This window comes from Theropithecus gelada, chromosome 1 (genome assembly GCF_003255815.1).
Source record: "Theropithecus gelada isolate Dixy chromosome 1, Tgel_1.0, whole genome shotgun sequence".
In the NCBI taxonomy this organism is placed as follows: domain Eukaryota; kingdom Metazoa; phylum Chordata; class Mammalia; order Primates; family Cercopithecidae; genus Theropithecus; species Theropithecus gelada.
The window spans coordinates 153,985,789-154,001,781 of NC_037668.1; positions in this window are offsets into that span (position 1 = coordinate 153,985,789).

Sequence of the window (15,993 nt, forward strand, 5' to 3'; positions counted from 1 at the left end):
CAGGTTTTAGACTTTATGGCTTTTGACCTTTTAGGACTTCAGGATTACAACAGTTTGGATTATGGCATTAGAAATTGTATCTCTCCCAATGTCAATAGTGCCACTTTTGAGAAACCTGATCTAAGCTCACACCTGTTGGGATATATCTCAGCCTTGAAGGAAAGTTATTTTGGATTTTGATGGATATTTAAATATATATATATCTGACTTTTAGTATAAATTAGCAGTCTCTGCTGTGCCTTTTCCTTTGTGAGATTTTCCTGGCAATGCTAGTCCCTTTAGCTTAATGAAATAAGACCAAGTAATAAAGGGTTAATAATAAATGAGAGGAAATAGCTCCTTCATATATGTAGGATTATTATACAGCTGGTAGCATAGTTCCATCAAGTACAAATGATACTATCCAAACACAATCAGAAACTGATTACCAGGCCTTTAATCCTAACAGAATCACCTTGACATGAATGTTGAGTATAACTCCTGGCCAGCTATAAAATTTGCAAGACCCAATGCAAAATGATAATGTGGAACTCTTGTTCGAAAAGCAGGAAACAAGTACCCTAAAGGTACCTATAAAGCTTTTCCCTTTCTTCCAAAGTTTCTCTCTCTCTCTTTCTCTGCTTATTGTGATGTTATTTGCTATTTAATATTCTAAGTAAAGAAACATTAAAAATTGAAATGATTAGCATGAATTTTACCATTTATATTGTGCAATGCAAATTTTAAATGCAAATGGCAGAGCATTCAGCTGAGATAGGGAATGAATTTCACAATTCATATTTTGTGACTCTTCTCTGAGGGTGCCTTAAGTTGACCAGAGGAGACAGACACACCAGACCCTCAGGCGTCTGGGAACCCCTGACTCTGACACCTGCTCAGTTCTCCCTTCCTCCAGTCACCAGACCTACGCAATGCCAGGCCTGGAGGAGCACAGCCAGGCATCTTCCTTTCACACAGGCCAACGGCCCCAGCCCATGGCAGATTGGCCACATCCAAGGATCTTTAAACCTCCAGGCTGGGACTTTATACTTGGATCAGGGTACCTGGATGGCCCTTGCCAAGACATGGCCTCCAGCTGGCTGCCCACCAGACATGCCATGAGGCTGCCATGGGGGAGAGGGGAAATGGGTTCAGGACAGCAGCCACCGCCATGCCCTGCCTGAGGATGCATTGGAGCCTAGACACTTAACGCTGACCCTTCCCTTGTGTGTGCCCAGGCCCCTTCTGGTCATGGGAAGGGGAGGTTAGGTGGGACCCAGTGCACTAGAGGGTAGGGAGGGGTCTGAGAACCATCCTGGGAGTCTATGGGGGCTGATGGCAAGTGGGACCATGCATGAGGCGAGGCCCTGAGCCCCCACGCAGGCTCCCACTGTCCCATTGGACTTACAAAAGGCAAATTCAAAGACAAAAGTATTAGTCAGGCGTGGTGGCTCATGCCTGTAATCCCAGCACTTTGGGAGGCGGAGAGGGGTGGATCACCTGAGGTCAGGAGTTTGAGACCAGCCTGACCAACTTGGTGAAACCCTGTCTCTACTAAAAATACAAAACAAATTAGCTGGGTGTGGTGGTGGGCGCCTGTAATCCCAGCTACTCAGGAGGCTGAGGAAGGAGAATCTCTTGAACCTGAGAGGTGGAGGTTGCAGTGAGCCAAGATCGCACCACTGCACCCCAGCCTGGCGACAGAGTGAGACTCTGTCTCAAAAATAAATAAATAAATAAAAAGATACAAGTATTAAGAATTTCAAGACCTCAACCTCAGAGCGCTAGACTCCAGGTGCCAGGCCCTTCCGAATACCAAGTTTTTCTACACGTGGGGTCCTGTGTGGCTGTGCAGGTTACTCGGCTGTGAAACCATCACTTTCTCTAGGAAACTCCTTTCTCCCTTAGAAAATAATACGTTTTCTTCTCATTTTGAAAGCTGAGGCATGCTGGATAGTTTCTCTAATTTTCCCCATCCCAGATTTCACCTTTATTTTCATTCATGGCTTAATTCAACCGACAAGCAGTTATTGAGCACCCACTATGAGCCAGCCAGTGTTTCAGGTGCTGAAGATGCAGCCATGAAGAAACATTGAAATCCCTGCCCTTACTGCCCCCTTCAAATGGGGCATGACAGTCAGCAACTAGTCAGCCACAGGGCATGTCAGCAACAAGGAGCAGAGCAAAGTGGGAGAGAGGGGCAGGAGTGGGGGGCTAGCAATTTCAGAAGAGGTGGTGATGAGGGGTGCAGCAGGAAGAGGAGGAGACTAACCATAACAGGTTACAGTGGAGGTGGGGGTGGAGGGGAAAAGCAAATGGAATGGGAGACCTGAGGGGGCCGGGGGAGAGGGAAGGGAAGACAGCAGACCAGTGGTGGGCTAGGGGGCTGGGGAGGGGAGCGGGGGTTTGAGCGAAACTGGGAGAAGCAATATGGCAGGACTTGAAAGGGGGCAGGGGCTAGGAAACTGAGGAGACATTTTAAATCTGATCATGAATCCCTTCTTCTTGCTCTTAAGCTAACAAAACCTTGTTTCCAGTTCGTCGCTGAAGCTGGGAACGTCTGGAGTATTTGGGCAGTCATGGTAGATTAGAAGGGGGTCACTTTGATGAGGGCGTGGAGAGCGGGTTCCTCCCAAATGGTGTTTCTCCAGCATCACACTGTAAGATCTTTCTAAGATGTTCTGCTAGACACTAGCACTGTACTTACCATTACACAGTTTACATGTTTAAATAATGATGAGTTCAACCAGCACAGCCTACTCACAGGCGCTTGAAAAAGGGTCACTGGATTTTAATCTGATTAACCAGCTGTCCTGGCAGACAAAACCGCAAGGTGGCGCCATGGCTCTGCTAGAGCCGCAGTCCCACCCTCTCCGACTAGCCTGAGCAATTGGGAGTTACTGCGAGAATCTATGCCGGGCATTGGATAAATGCCTTCTCCCCATTATTTCCTTCAATCCTCACGATACTCCTGTGAAGTAGATATCCTTCGAGTCACATTTTACACGGGGAAACTGAGTCTCAGAGATCACAGCTCCAGAGCTCAGGCTTTTGGCAATAACCCTCCACTGCCTGCCTCCTCAAGACAGCGAAAGGTTGGCTTTGTTCCCCAAGTCATCTAGTTTCCCATAGTGACGGGTTAAGCGTCATAACCCATGGCTTTACCCAAGACATTTTAATTGAAGAGGAAGGTGGACGCAGAGCCAGCATGGTTAGGGCCAGTGGCCTTTCCAGACTTGCGTACCAGGAGAGATGGGTTAGCGTGGAGGAGGCTGGAGAAGGGGTTTTCACGTGACCCCGCTAGGACCCCACGTCTCTCTCCCGCCTTTGCTCAGCATCATCTGTAGCATGCCTCTGCATTTCCTCAAAAGCCCAGGACAGATGCCCAGTACCCTCAGGCCCTCCAGTGTCCCCCACCCCCTAGAGACACCTCATTCAGGACTGCCCTCCCCTGAAATGTTTTTTTTTTTTTTTTTTTTTGAGACGGAGTCTCGCGCTGTGTCACCCAGGCTGGAGTGCAGTGGCGCGATCTCGGCTCACTGCAAGCTCCGCCTCCCAGGTTCAGGCCATTCTCCTGCCTCAGCCTCCAAGTAGCTGGGACTACAGGCGCCCGCCACCACGCCCGGCTAGTTTTTTGTATTTTTAGTAGAGACGGGGTTTCACCATGTTAGCCAGGATGGTCTCGATCTCCTGACCTCGTGATCCGCCCGCCTCGGCCTCCCAAAGTGCTGGGATTACAGGCTTGAGCCACCGCGCCCGGCCTCCCTGAAATGTTTTATGTTTCCAGAAGACCCTCCTCCTTCCAGGGCTAAGCCCTTTCAGTTAGGCAAGCTAGTTCCCTCAGTGACTGTCCTCCTAGGCTGGACTTGGGCTGAATGCAAAAGGCGATACAAGGCAGCTGTTTAAAAAAGAATGAAGCAAATTTATATGCACCAAGAAGAAGAGCTTATTGCTCATTGTGACTTGGTGGCTGGGAAAATAGGAATCCCTGTTAGACTGATGCATTTCACACCAGGGAGGAGGATGGAACCAGCCCTCCCAGAGGGCTGTGCTTGCTGCTGGCTAGCTGATGAAACACATGGCTTACTTTTTTTTTTTTTTTTTTGAGACGGAGTCTTGCTCTGTCTCCCAGGCTGGAGTGCTGTGGCCGGATCTCAGCTCACTGCAAGCTCCGCCTCCCGGGTTCCCGCCATTCTCCTGCCTCAGCCTCCCAAGTAGCTGGGACCACAGGCGCCTGCCACCTCGCCCGGCTAGTTTTTTGTATTTTTAGTAGAGACGGGGTTTCACCGTGTTAGCCAGGATGGTCTCGATCTCCTGACCTCGTGATCCACCCGTCTCGGCCTCCCAAAGTGCTGGGATTACAGGCTTGAGCCACCGCGCCCGGCCACACATGGCTTACTTTACCCCTTGCTCAGCCCCAGCCTCAGCCTCCCTCCCTCTACACGGGGAGGACAGAGGTCAGCTGCTGAGGAGTCTCCTCCATGCGAAAGGTTGCATTCCACCCCGCATTCAGAGGGGCACCCTCGCTAACCTCCTTGGAGGCACCTTGCTTACATTTCTGACACCACAGCCACAGCGACAGCTCCGGGGCCCTACAGCTTCCCTCGAGCTGCTGAAATCCCAGACAACCAAGGCTGCTCATCCCTTGATGCCCTACGACCACCCAGCCAGGAAACAAATCCCCCCTCCTCCCAGTGCCCGGACTCTGAGACAATCTCTGGCCATCTTGATGCAACAGAGTGTTCCATAATCCTAGTCACACGTTCACAGGAGGTGTTCACAGATGATTCAGTCTATTAAAAAAACAAAACAGTTAAATTATGAAGTGACAACATCGTTGTAAAAAATTCTAACAGTATGGAAAGTGTGTATAGTGAAAATTAGAAGGTAAACATTTCTCACCCATTACCCTAGTTTCTATCTCTGCTTTCAGAAGTAGCTATTAACAATTTGGTGGCCGGGCGCGGTGGCTCAAGCCTGTAATCCTAGCACTTTGGGAGGCCGAGACGGGTGGATCACGAGGTCAGGAGATCGAGACCATCCTGGCTAACACAGTGAAACCCCGTCTCTACTAAAAAATACAAAAAAACTAGCCGGGCGAGGTGGCGGGCGCCTGTAGTCCCAGCTACTCGGGAGGCTGAGGCAGGAGACTGGCGTAAACCCGGGAGGCGGAGCTTGCAGTGAGCTGAGATCCGGCCACTGCACTCCAGCCTGGGCAACAGAGCGAGACTCCGTCTCCAAAAAAAAAAAAAAAAAAACAATTTGGTGTTTGGTGGTCCTTTCCAGACCGTGTGTGTGTGTGTGTGTGTCTCTGTGTGTGTGTGTGTGTCTCTGTGTGTGTGTGTGTCTCTGTGTGTGTGTGTGTGTGTGTGTTGTGGGGTGGGGATGGTGTCTCTGTGTATGGGGGTCTGTGTGTGTGTCTGAGTGAATGCATCTGAGTATGTATATTTAAAACATACTTAGGCTGGTTGTAATGGCTCACGCCTGTAATCCCAGCACTTTGGGAGGCTGAGGTGGGCAGATCACTTGAGCTCAGAAGTTCGAGACCAGCCTAGGCAACATAGTGAAACACAAAAATGCAAAAAATCAGCCGGGCGTGGTGGTGCGTGCCTATGGTCCCAGCTACTCAGGAGGCTGAAGTGGAAGGATTGCCTGAGCCTGGGAGGTGGAGGCTGCAGTGAGCTATGATTGCACCACTGTATTCCAGCCTGGCAACAGAGTGAGACTTCATCTCAAAAACAACAACAGGCCGGGCGCGGTGGCTCAAGCCTGTAATCCCAGCACTTTGGGAGGCCGAGACGGGCGGATCACGAGGTCAGGAGATCGAGACCATCCTGGCCGACACGGTGAAACCCCGTCTCTACTAAAAAATACAGAAAACCAGCCGGGCGAGGTGGCGGGCGCCTGTAGTCCCAGCTACTCGGGAGGCTGAGGCAGGAGAATGGCGTGAACCCGGGAGGCGGAGCTTGCAGTGAGCTGAGATCCGGCCACTGCACTCCAGCCTGGGCGGCAGAGCGAGACTCCGTCTCAAAAAAAAAAAAAAAAAAAAACAACAACAACAACAACAAAAACACACTGGGAAAAATGGGATCTGAATACATGTACTATTCTTTAATATTTTTTTCCAATTAAAAAGAATCCTTTCTTGGCCGGGTGCGGTGTCTCACGCCTGTAATCCTAGTACTTTGGGAGGCTGAGGCGGGCGGATCACGAGGTCAGGAGATCGAGACCATCCTGGCTAACACGGTGAAACCCCGTCTCTACTGAAAATACAAAAAAAAAAATTAGCCAGGCGTGGTGGCGGGCGCCTGTAGTCCCAGGCACTCGGGAGGCTGAGGGAGGATAATTGCACGAACCCAGGAGGTGAAGCTTGCAGTGAGCCGAGATCGCGCCACTGCACTCCAGCCTGGGCGCCAGAGCAAGACTCGTCTCAAAAAAAAAAAAAAAAAAGAATCCTTTCTTATTGGTTGAGATAAATAAACCTTTTCTTTTTCAGACAGCTGCCTTGTGTCATCATTCACCTTCATCCCGAGTTCATTATAGAAGGCAACTTACCTTGAGTCTTCAGGGAACTAGTCTGCCTAGATCAGCCAGCAAGGTGGAGAGTCAGCTCCTGCCTGGAGAACTCAAGGCCTTGCAGCTGACGTGGGCACACACCTTTGAAGCCCTTACTATTCCCACAAAGCAGTTCACCAGCTCCAGTCACAGAATCACTGGCCCCAGCGCTATCCTTAAGAACCTCATGCTTAAGGCCAGGCTCGGTGGCTCATGCCTGTAATCCCAGCACTTTGGGAGGCCGAGGCAGGTGGATCACTTGAGGTCAGGAGTTCAAGACCAGCCTGCCAACATGGTGAAACCCCATGTCTACTAAAAATACAAAAATTAGCCAGGCATGGTGGTGTGGGCCTGTAATCCCAGCTACTCGGGAGGCTGAGGCAGGAGAGTCACTTGAACCTGGGAGATGGAGGTTGCAGTGAGCCGAGATTGTGCCACTGCACTCCAGCTTGACCAACAGAGTAAGACTCTGTGTCAAAAAAAAACAAAACAAACAAACAAACAAAAAAACCTTGTGGTTGATTAACTGGGGGAGTGGTCATAACATAAAGAAGACCCCCATTAAGGTGTGGCCCCGAGGCACATGCTGGGGGAACCCCACAGTGGTTCACTGACAGCCTCAGGGCTTGCCAGAAATCTGACTCACACCTCCCCTCAACTCCCTCTCAGCCCTGTATTGGCTGCCTGCTGCCAAGACAGGATCCAGGTGGTCCCTGCTGGGGCCCAAACTCTGAACATAGAGAGCTGAGATGCCCTGGCTTAGACACTCACAGTTGTCCTGAGCCTGGCTTGCTAGTTTCACCTCTCTGAGCTTCAGTGTCCTCATCTGTGCAATGGGGATAATAACGCTGGCAAAGATCAAGAGGGAATAAGCCATAGTCAAGGACCTAGAACAGTGCCTACTTATAAAGTTATTCCACTTGGCTTCAGGAAAGATTTAAAGTGGCTTATATGAATACATGGTTATAATGAAATGCATATATTAAAAGTAAGGAGGAAGAAGACAAGCTAGGGTGAAGCCAGGGATCAGTCCAGCGTGAGAATTAGCATGATCATACACTTACTGTTGTTGGACCACAAATCTGGCTCTAAGCTTCCTAGTGGCCAAAACAAAAAGGGCAAATGGATAGTTATCCCCTAGAGGCCCTTAGTAAAATAAAGGCAGTTCACTTGCCCAGGTAATATTGAACCACTCTGGATCTAAGGTAAGGCTTTTCTCCTTTGCATCCTTAGACAAGGGACAGTGTGGTAGAAGGAGTGTGTTCCTGTGTGACATTTATGAAGTGTGTACCACCCCTTCCCACCTCTACCCTCCATGTAGCTTGCTGGCATCACCCCAAGCTCAAGTCAGCAAAAGCTATTGTAGCTGGGAGAGTAGTTTTGAAGTATGTTCATATGTTTCTCTCTTTCTCCATTCTGTATATTTGCCTCTCTCCCCAGTGCCATTTTTAAGAAGAATGCCCTGAGGAGGATTGGGATTGTTATGGAAAGAATGTCAAGAGAAAGAAAAAGTCCTATGCAGCCGGTGACATCCAAGGCCTGGAGGCAAGATAATTGAGTTTGCAGCATCTAGAAGTCAAGCTTTGACGAGAGAGAAAGGTTTCCTAAATTTGCTGAGTTCCACCAACATATCAAGAACCAGGCCTGGCAGACCAGATCCCGGAGTCTGACATAAGGGAAGGAGAAGACACCGCCAGGATGTGCTGCAAGCCAGCACCGCTTCTCTGAATCACCTGGGCACCTTGTTAACATACAAGCCCTCGTTCCGCAGGTCCGTGGTGGGGCTTGAGAGCCTCCATTTCTAATAAGCTCTCGGGATACTAACGCAGCTTGTCTGTGGCCCACTGTCTAGTGGCAAAAAACGTTAAGGATATCAAGGCTAAAATTGAAAGGGATTAGAGCTCCCCTCCAGGCCCAGGAAATCGCGGGAAGAAGACAGGCTGAGGCTGGGGACCTGGGTGGTCACACTCATGTGGGCTGATCTTCCTACTGCAGGCTAAAGTCCCAGGGTAGAGGACAGGATTGGTGGGGGATGAGTAGGGTGAGCAGTTGAATAGATTGAGAGAAAAGGCAAAGACAGAGTATTTTGTGCCCTGACCCCCATTTAGAACTTTGTTAGTGGGGAGTGGGTTGGGAAAAGGGAGGGTGCTCTGCTGGGGACAGGGGAGTACTTGGTTTGACATTCCCAAAGCCCTCGATGCCACGTAATGTGGGAGGAACTGGAAGAGACCCACTTTCTTGCGTGTTCCTATGGGGGTTTCCAATGAGGATCTGGCTGGGGGCATAGGGTCTACATGGGTCTTGGGCTCAATGGGAGTCACAACCGTACTTCGGGGGTCAGCAGAGTTTTTGAGAACAGAGGAAGTATCCAATGGGTTGTGTAAGCCGGAGGTTACACTCACCAAGGATGTCAACAGCAGATGTCCCCAGGATTGCCAGGGACAGACTGGGCCAGTCCAGCTCATGAACCAGACAGTCATCTAGAGCAGAAAGCTGTGCAAGGACCAGCTGGGGACCCATCCCACCACTCCCTTGAGAAATGCCATGAGGACTTCTAGGGTTCCTAGTGCCATATTACCAAGAGGGCCCAGGAGAAGTGAAGTGGCTCATTAGGGTTGAACTTTGGATTCACTGAATATTTACCCCAGACCAATCAATTGATTAGCCTATCAAATGCTTCTCTCACTAATCTTGTAGAGATTGTGGCAATATTCAATTTGTTACAAGTATCAGAAACAACACCTTTGATCATCTGGGTAGAGTGTGTGCATTTTTTTTGTTGTTTTTAGCAGACATAACAAAAGTGATCTGTAATGCTGCTTAATAAATAGTCCTTACTGGCTGGGCGTGGTGGCTCACGCTTGTAATCCCAGCACTTTGGGAGGCCAAGGTGGATGAATCACTTGAGACCTGGAGTTCAAGACCAGCCTGGCCAACATGGTGAAACCCTGTCTCTACTAAAACCACAAAAATTAACTGCGCTTGGTGGTGCGTGCCTGTAATCCCAGCTACTCAGGAGACTAAGGCACAAGAATCGCTTGAGCCTGGGAGGCAGAGGTTGCAGTGAACTGAGATTGTGCGATTGCATTCCAGCCTGAGTGACGGAGCAAGACTCTGTCTCAAAAATAAATAAACTAATAAGTAGTCCTCACTGCTGTTGGATGAAAATGCATAACCGGCAGCTTCTGGCTGGGATCAGTAAAGACGCAGGGACACAGGGCGGGGGCCACAGACCTGGGGAGGCCTGGGGGTTCAGTTGGAGGCATCCCCAGAAGCTACAATTTGAGCAGAAGTTGGGAAGAGAGGAGATACCCACATTGGTCAAGAGGGAGGAGAGAAAGGACATAAGAAGTTTTAGGCAAAGTATGGGGGAAGGTCCCGTTTATTTGTCTGAGAGCTTCTGTTGCATGCCTGCCACGGAGCCAGGAACCCGGGCGTCAGAAAGATATTCCATGCCTCATCAGGCTTGTTCTCCAAGGAGAGGATGAAAGGACGCTGCACACCTCCTGACCTCTGAACAGGAGCACTGCAGGGAGGTGCTTTTGAGAACCAGGCGTTCAAAATAGTCCTGCCAATCTCCCTACGGCCCTGCCCTGCCCTCTGCCCCGGAGAGTCTGGAGATGGGGATCTGGATGGTCGGAAGACCAAAGCAGTATATCCCTCACCCCATTCAGCTATTTCCCAGGGAGAAGGGGGCAACCATTTGTATTTAGAAAAAGGTTCCCAGTGAGGGTTCTTTTTTGCCCCTTTCCTCCAGCTTCTGCCAAGCACACACATGCACACCCACCCACCCCCACACAAACAAACACGTGTGTGCAAGCTGAGGTGTCCAGGGCCTGAAGTTCACATTGGGGCTTGAGGACAAGTGGCATAATCTACCGGGAGCAGGAAGAAGACAAGTTGGAAGACCTTTAAAGTCTCTTAGAAGGGATCTGGCTTTATTATTACATTATTTTTTCAGTTGCAAATTCACCTTCATCAAGTTCAGTCCCTTATTTTACAATGGGGACCCAGTGGAGGGGAGCAGAGAGAAGGGCTGGCCTGGGCTCACACAGAGCCAGGACTCACTGGGCGCCTGGTGGCCAGGCCTGCTGCTCTCCATAACTCGGAGGCTGCTGGCAGTTTCCCTCCAGCATGCAGGAGAGGATGAATTATTATTATACATATTTTTTGCGACATAATTTCGCTCTGTCACCCAGGCTGGAGTGCAGTGGCACAATCTCAGCTCACTGCAACCTCCACCTCCCAGGTTCAAGCAATTCTCCCGTGTCAGCCTCCTGAGTAGCTGAGATTACAGGCATGAGCCACCACACCTGGCTAATTTTTGTATTATTAGTAGAGGCAAGGTTTCACCATGTTGGCCAGGCTAGTCTTGAACTCCTGACCTCAAGTGGTCCACCTGCCTCGGCCCCCCAAAGTGCTGGGATTACAGGATGGAGCCACCACGCCCAGCCTAATTATTAATTTTTATAACAACCCAGAAATGTATCTGTGAACCATGAGCCCCGACACTTCTTTTCCAGTATCCAGCCACTTAATCGTGGTTTTAGCTGGGTCAGCTAAAACGGTCCCATCAGCTCAGAAGTGGAAAGCAGTGAAGGCCTTTATCAGCCATTCCTGGGGGCGAAGGCCAAGTTCACTGGGAGCAGCTGGTGATGTGAGAGCCAATAATATTCTCTAAGAATCTCAGAGGCCTTTGCATATCAGAGCTGGGCCTCGTGCTATTCCCTTTCCTGGCATGAGTCATTTCTTACCTTTGTGTTACTTAGCTGCAGTTTTCAAAGCACTTTCACAAGACAGAATACCAGACGATTCCCAAACAACACTATAACTAGACTGGGTAGATATTGTTCTCATGGAGAAAATAATGAGTCAGAGAGGGAAGTGACCCATCCAAGGTCACACAGACACAACGACTTCTGCCCTCTGAACATGACCCCATCTCTGGGGACCTCCCACCTGGAGGAATCCCTGTCGGGGCCATTGTTTTAACACAGGAATATTAACTTAACCCAAGATCCTTGAGTGTGTTTTGGGGTTGTCCGTACATCCTCTGAAAGTGTCAACAGCATTTGGGGCATTTGTCTGAGAGTCCATAGAGTTCATCAGATTCTCTCTGATGCTGAACAGTAAGAACAGCAGCTTTCAAATAAGTAGTCCGAAGTCCTACTGCACAGCAGCCACTTTTATGAAGTTTATCCTAAGTATGTTGCCAGATAAATGTGCAAAGATGTTTGTGCAAAAGTGGCTATTGAATGTTTTTTATAAGAGCAAAAAATAGAAACAACTTAAATGTCAAAAAATGAACGGTTAAAAAACTTTTAGGCTGGGCACAGTGGCTCACAGCTTGATCCCAGCACTTTGAGAGGCTGAGGTAGACAGATCGCTTGAAGTCAGGAGTTCAAGACCAGCCTGGCCAACACGGTGAAACCCCGTCTCCACTGAAAATACAAAAATTAGCTGGGCCTAGTGGTGGGCACCTGTAATCCCAGCTACTCAGGAGGCTGAGGCAGGAGAATTGCAGAGGCTGCAGTGCACCAAGAGCATGCCAGTGTACTCTAGCCTGGGCAACAGAGTGAGATTCTGGCTCAAAAAAACAAACAAAACTTTTGTTCAACCACACAATGGACTATATGCTGCCACTAAAAATTAAAAATAATCTTACCAGCCAAGCATGGTGGCTCATGCCTATAATCCCAGCACTTTGGGAGGCTGAGGCAGATGAATCATTTGAGGACACGAGTTCGAGAGCAGCCTGGGCAATATGGTGAAACCCCCATCTCTACTAAAAATACAAAAATTAGCTGGGCATGGTGGCACATGCCAGTAGTCCCAGCTACTCAGTAGACTGAGGCATGAGAATCGCTTGAGCCTGGGATGTGGAGGTTGCAGTGAGCTAGACTGCACTCCAGCCTGGGAGAGAGAACGATACTCTATCTCAAAAAAATAAAAATAAAAAATCTTACTGAACATTAATTGATTGGGAAGAAATACTTAGATAAGAGTGCTAACTATGACACCAAGTAGTATATATTGTATGATATCTTAAACATACCAAAATGTACGCCAAAAGGGTTATCTCTGTGTGAGGGAGTAACTTTGTTCTTTTTCTTTATTCTTTCCAAACTCACTATAATAAACCTGCTTATATCACAATTCTACCAAATTTAATAGGGATTTTTTTTTTTTTTTCTTTGAGACAGGGTCTTGCCTTCTTGCCCAGGCTGGAGTACAGTGGCATGATCTTGGCTCACTGCAGCCTTGACCTCCCAGGTTTAATCAAACCTCCCACCTCAGCCTCTCAAGTAGCTGGGACTACGGGCGCATGCCACTACGCCAGGCTAATTGTTGTGTTTTTGTTTTGTTTTTGTTTTTTGTAGAGATGTGGTTTTACCATGTTGCCCATGCTGGTCTCAAACTCCTTATCTGCCTGTCTCGGCCTTCCAAAGTGCTGGGATTACAGATGTGAGTCAGCCACCACGCCCGGCCTTAATAGGGATTTTAAAAGTTCAGTTTAGAATTTTTAAAAATTGGGATCTAGGCTGGGTGGCTCATGCCCATAATCTCAGGGGTTTGGAAGGCTGAGGTGGAAAGATTGCTTGAGGCCAGAAGTTTGAGACCAAAGTGAGCTATGATCTTGCCATGCACTCCAGCCTGGGCAACAGAACAAGACCTTGTCTCTCTTAAAAAAAAAAAAAAAGTAAAAATTGGTGTATTTCCAATTTTTTGTGCATTTCAAAGTCAATTATTGAACAGAGGTTTTACAAAAGATACTCTTTTTTTTTTTTTTTTGAGTCAGAGTCTCATTGGAGTGCAGTGGTACAATCGCAGCTCACTGTAACCTCTGCCTCCTGGGTTCAAGCAATTCTGCTGCCTCAGCCTCCCGAGTAGCTGGGACTACAGGCGAGCACCACCACACCCAGTTATTTATTTATTTATTTTCAGTACAGACGGAGTTTCACCATGTTGGCCAGGCTGGTCTTGAACTCCTGACCTCAGGTAATCCACATGTCTTGGCCTCCCAAAGTACTAGGATTACAGGTGTGAGCCACTGCACCTGGCCTACAAAAGATACTTCTCATCTTTGTTTCTCAAACTGGGGTAAATCTGTGGCATCTGCTAATAGGTCATCACAAGAACATGTGCGCAATTTACTTGACTAATCCTCCCTTAGACGTTACTTTTATATGAAAACAAATCCAAATGAATTATAAGAGAAATACGAAATGCTTATGGTTTCTTTTTCCAGATAGAGCAAGAGACCAGGCAGCCATCGACCCCCAGATGGCGGCTGCTTAGGCAGGTCCCTGTCCATGAGCTCTGCCTTAGCTGCTTCGGAGAGGAGGAGGGGCCTGGTGTAAGCCCATGGCACTGCAGCGACATTTGTCCCCACACCCGGGGAAGTAGCCAGTGAAGCCTTATGTTTTCTTGAAAGTTCAAAGTCTCAGGTGTCACAAATCCCCTCAGCCAAAGATTCCTCAGGTGGAGCCTTGCTTCCCAGAAGTCTCCAAAACAAACAGCAATAAGTCAATGAGACCTGAGAAGCTGGCAAGCAGCCAGCTTGGGGCAGGATGCAGGGCTGGGGGTGGCGGGAGTGCAGAAGAGGCTGAGCGCTCCCAGCACACCAGCCTGGTGGGGCAGCTCCTTTCCAAGGACCTCATGCTTCCCTCAGCAGCCGGTGCCTCTGGACAGGACACGGTGCCCAAAATGGGAATGCCCACTACCTGAGTGAAACTTGGCTGGGTCTGGGAGCAGGCTGGGCTGGCGGGAATGCTGTGAAGCTGGCAAATTCTGTGCAGGGTGAGGCAGGGCTCATACCAGCTGCCCGCACAATGCCAAGGCCTGGGGTGCTAACTGTGGCTCATCTCACCAGGGCAACCTGTGTCCCAGGCTGCTCAGGGGTGCCAGGAAAGATACCCAGGGGCCGAGCCTTGGCGTGTCTCGCACTTTCTGGGCCTCTGAGTCCACGGATGTTAGCCCACACCAAAGAAAGAGGCTCAGCATTCAGGGGCGTGGCGGGGCAGTGAACTTCCCACAAGCTCTCCCTGCTCTCACCATGGGCTGCAGCCTTGACCTTGGCTTTGTTTATGACGGAGATGGTGAGGAAAGCTTTCCAGCAGGGGGCACGTGTGGGGGAGACTACAGGACAGCCAGCATTCATGGAGCTTTTATTCCAGGTCAGACCCTGTAATAGCTGCAGACATGCATTTTCTCACATTTCTCGTCACAACTGCTGGATTATCTCCATTTCACAGGTGAGGAAACTGAGGCTTGGAAACAATCAGTGGAGATAGAGGAAGGTCACACAGCTAGTGAATTGCTAGCTGGGGTGGACGGATACACACACACATCCACCAGGCTCCTGAGCTAGGCCATGTCCATTGCCCCAGCCCTGTGTCATTATGGAGCCCACCCCTAGGCCCAGCCACTGCCACCCTCTAGGCCCTTCTCAGCCCACAGCCCTCCTGTGCTCCCCTGCCTTGCATCCTTGATCAAGTCCCCAGGGATATGCCCAGTTTCCTCTCTTTGAGAAAGCTGTCACTCCCCTCTCTGGCTAGGACATGGCTGGAGGTAGAACGCTGACCTCCCCTCCTCTGCCTCCAACACAGGCTCATGGGCTTCTCCTCCCTGCTTCCCTGAGTTGGTTTTCCTCTGGAAAATCAGGTAAGTGATCATCAAAATGGCAAGCATGAGTTTACAAAGGTTCTAGAACCAAGCTGAGCTCTCATACCCACTCCCTGATTGGTACTCGCTGACTGCCTCTGAGAAGGACATTGGAAGCCCAGGTGGAATCTGAACTCTACATTTATTTCTGAGAGTTAAGTTTATTAAGATCCCTGCTTTTACCCCCACCCAATTCTTTCCTTCCCTTAGCCCGTTTCTCTGGTCTCTTTTGGTGGCCAGAGGCAGTGAAGGCAGGAGGGCTCACCCTTTCTGGTGGGCTGTTTGCTTCTCTGTGTTTTCCATTCCATCCCACCCCAGCCTCCTCCTGTTCCCAAGGAAGCCAAAAATGGGGCATTAGATTTGCGTGTTTCGGAGTCTTCTATCTTCGCATGAGCAATGCCCAGACCCTAATTGACCCTAGAGATGAAAGCTGTCTCAAGATCCACTCGGGAGACCATACCTTAAAAACATGGAAGAGTGAGGGCTACTGATTTTGTTTTCTAAGCTAAGTCAAAGGTTCAAAACAGTAACTCTTTATGCAGGAGGAGCAGTGCTATTAGCTCATGGCTGCTGAACCTATTGGATTTCACCCACAGCTGTGTGTGGGCCAGCAAGGTGGAAGCTTAGAGATGCAAAAGTGGGAAGGGGTCTGGGCATGATGGCTCACATCTGTCATCCCAACACTTTGGGAGGCCAAGGCAAGAAGATCACCTGAGCCCAGGAGTTTCAGACCAGTCTGGGCAACATAGTGAGACCCCATCTCTACAATTTTTTTTTTTTTTTTTTTTTTTTTTT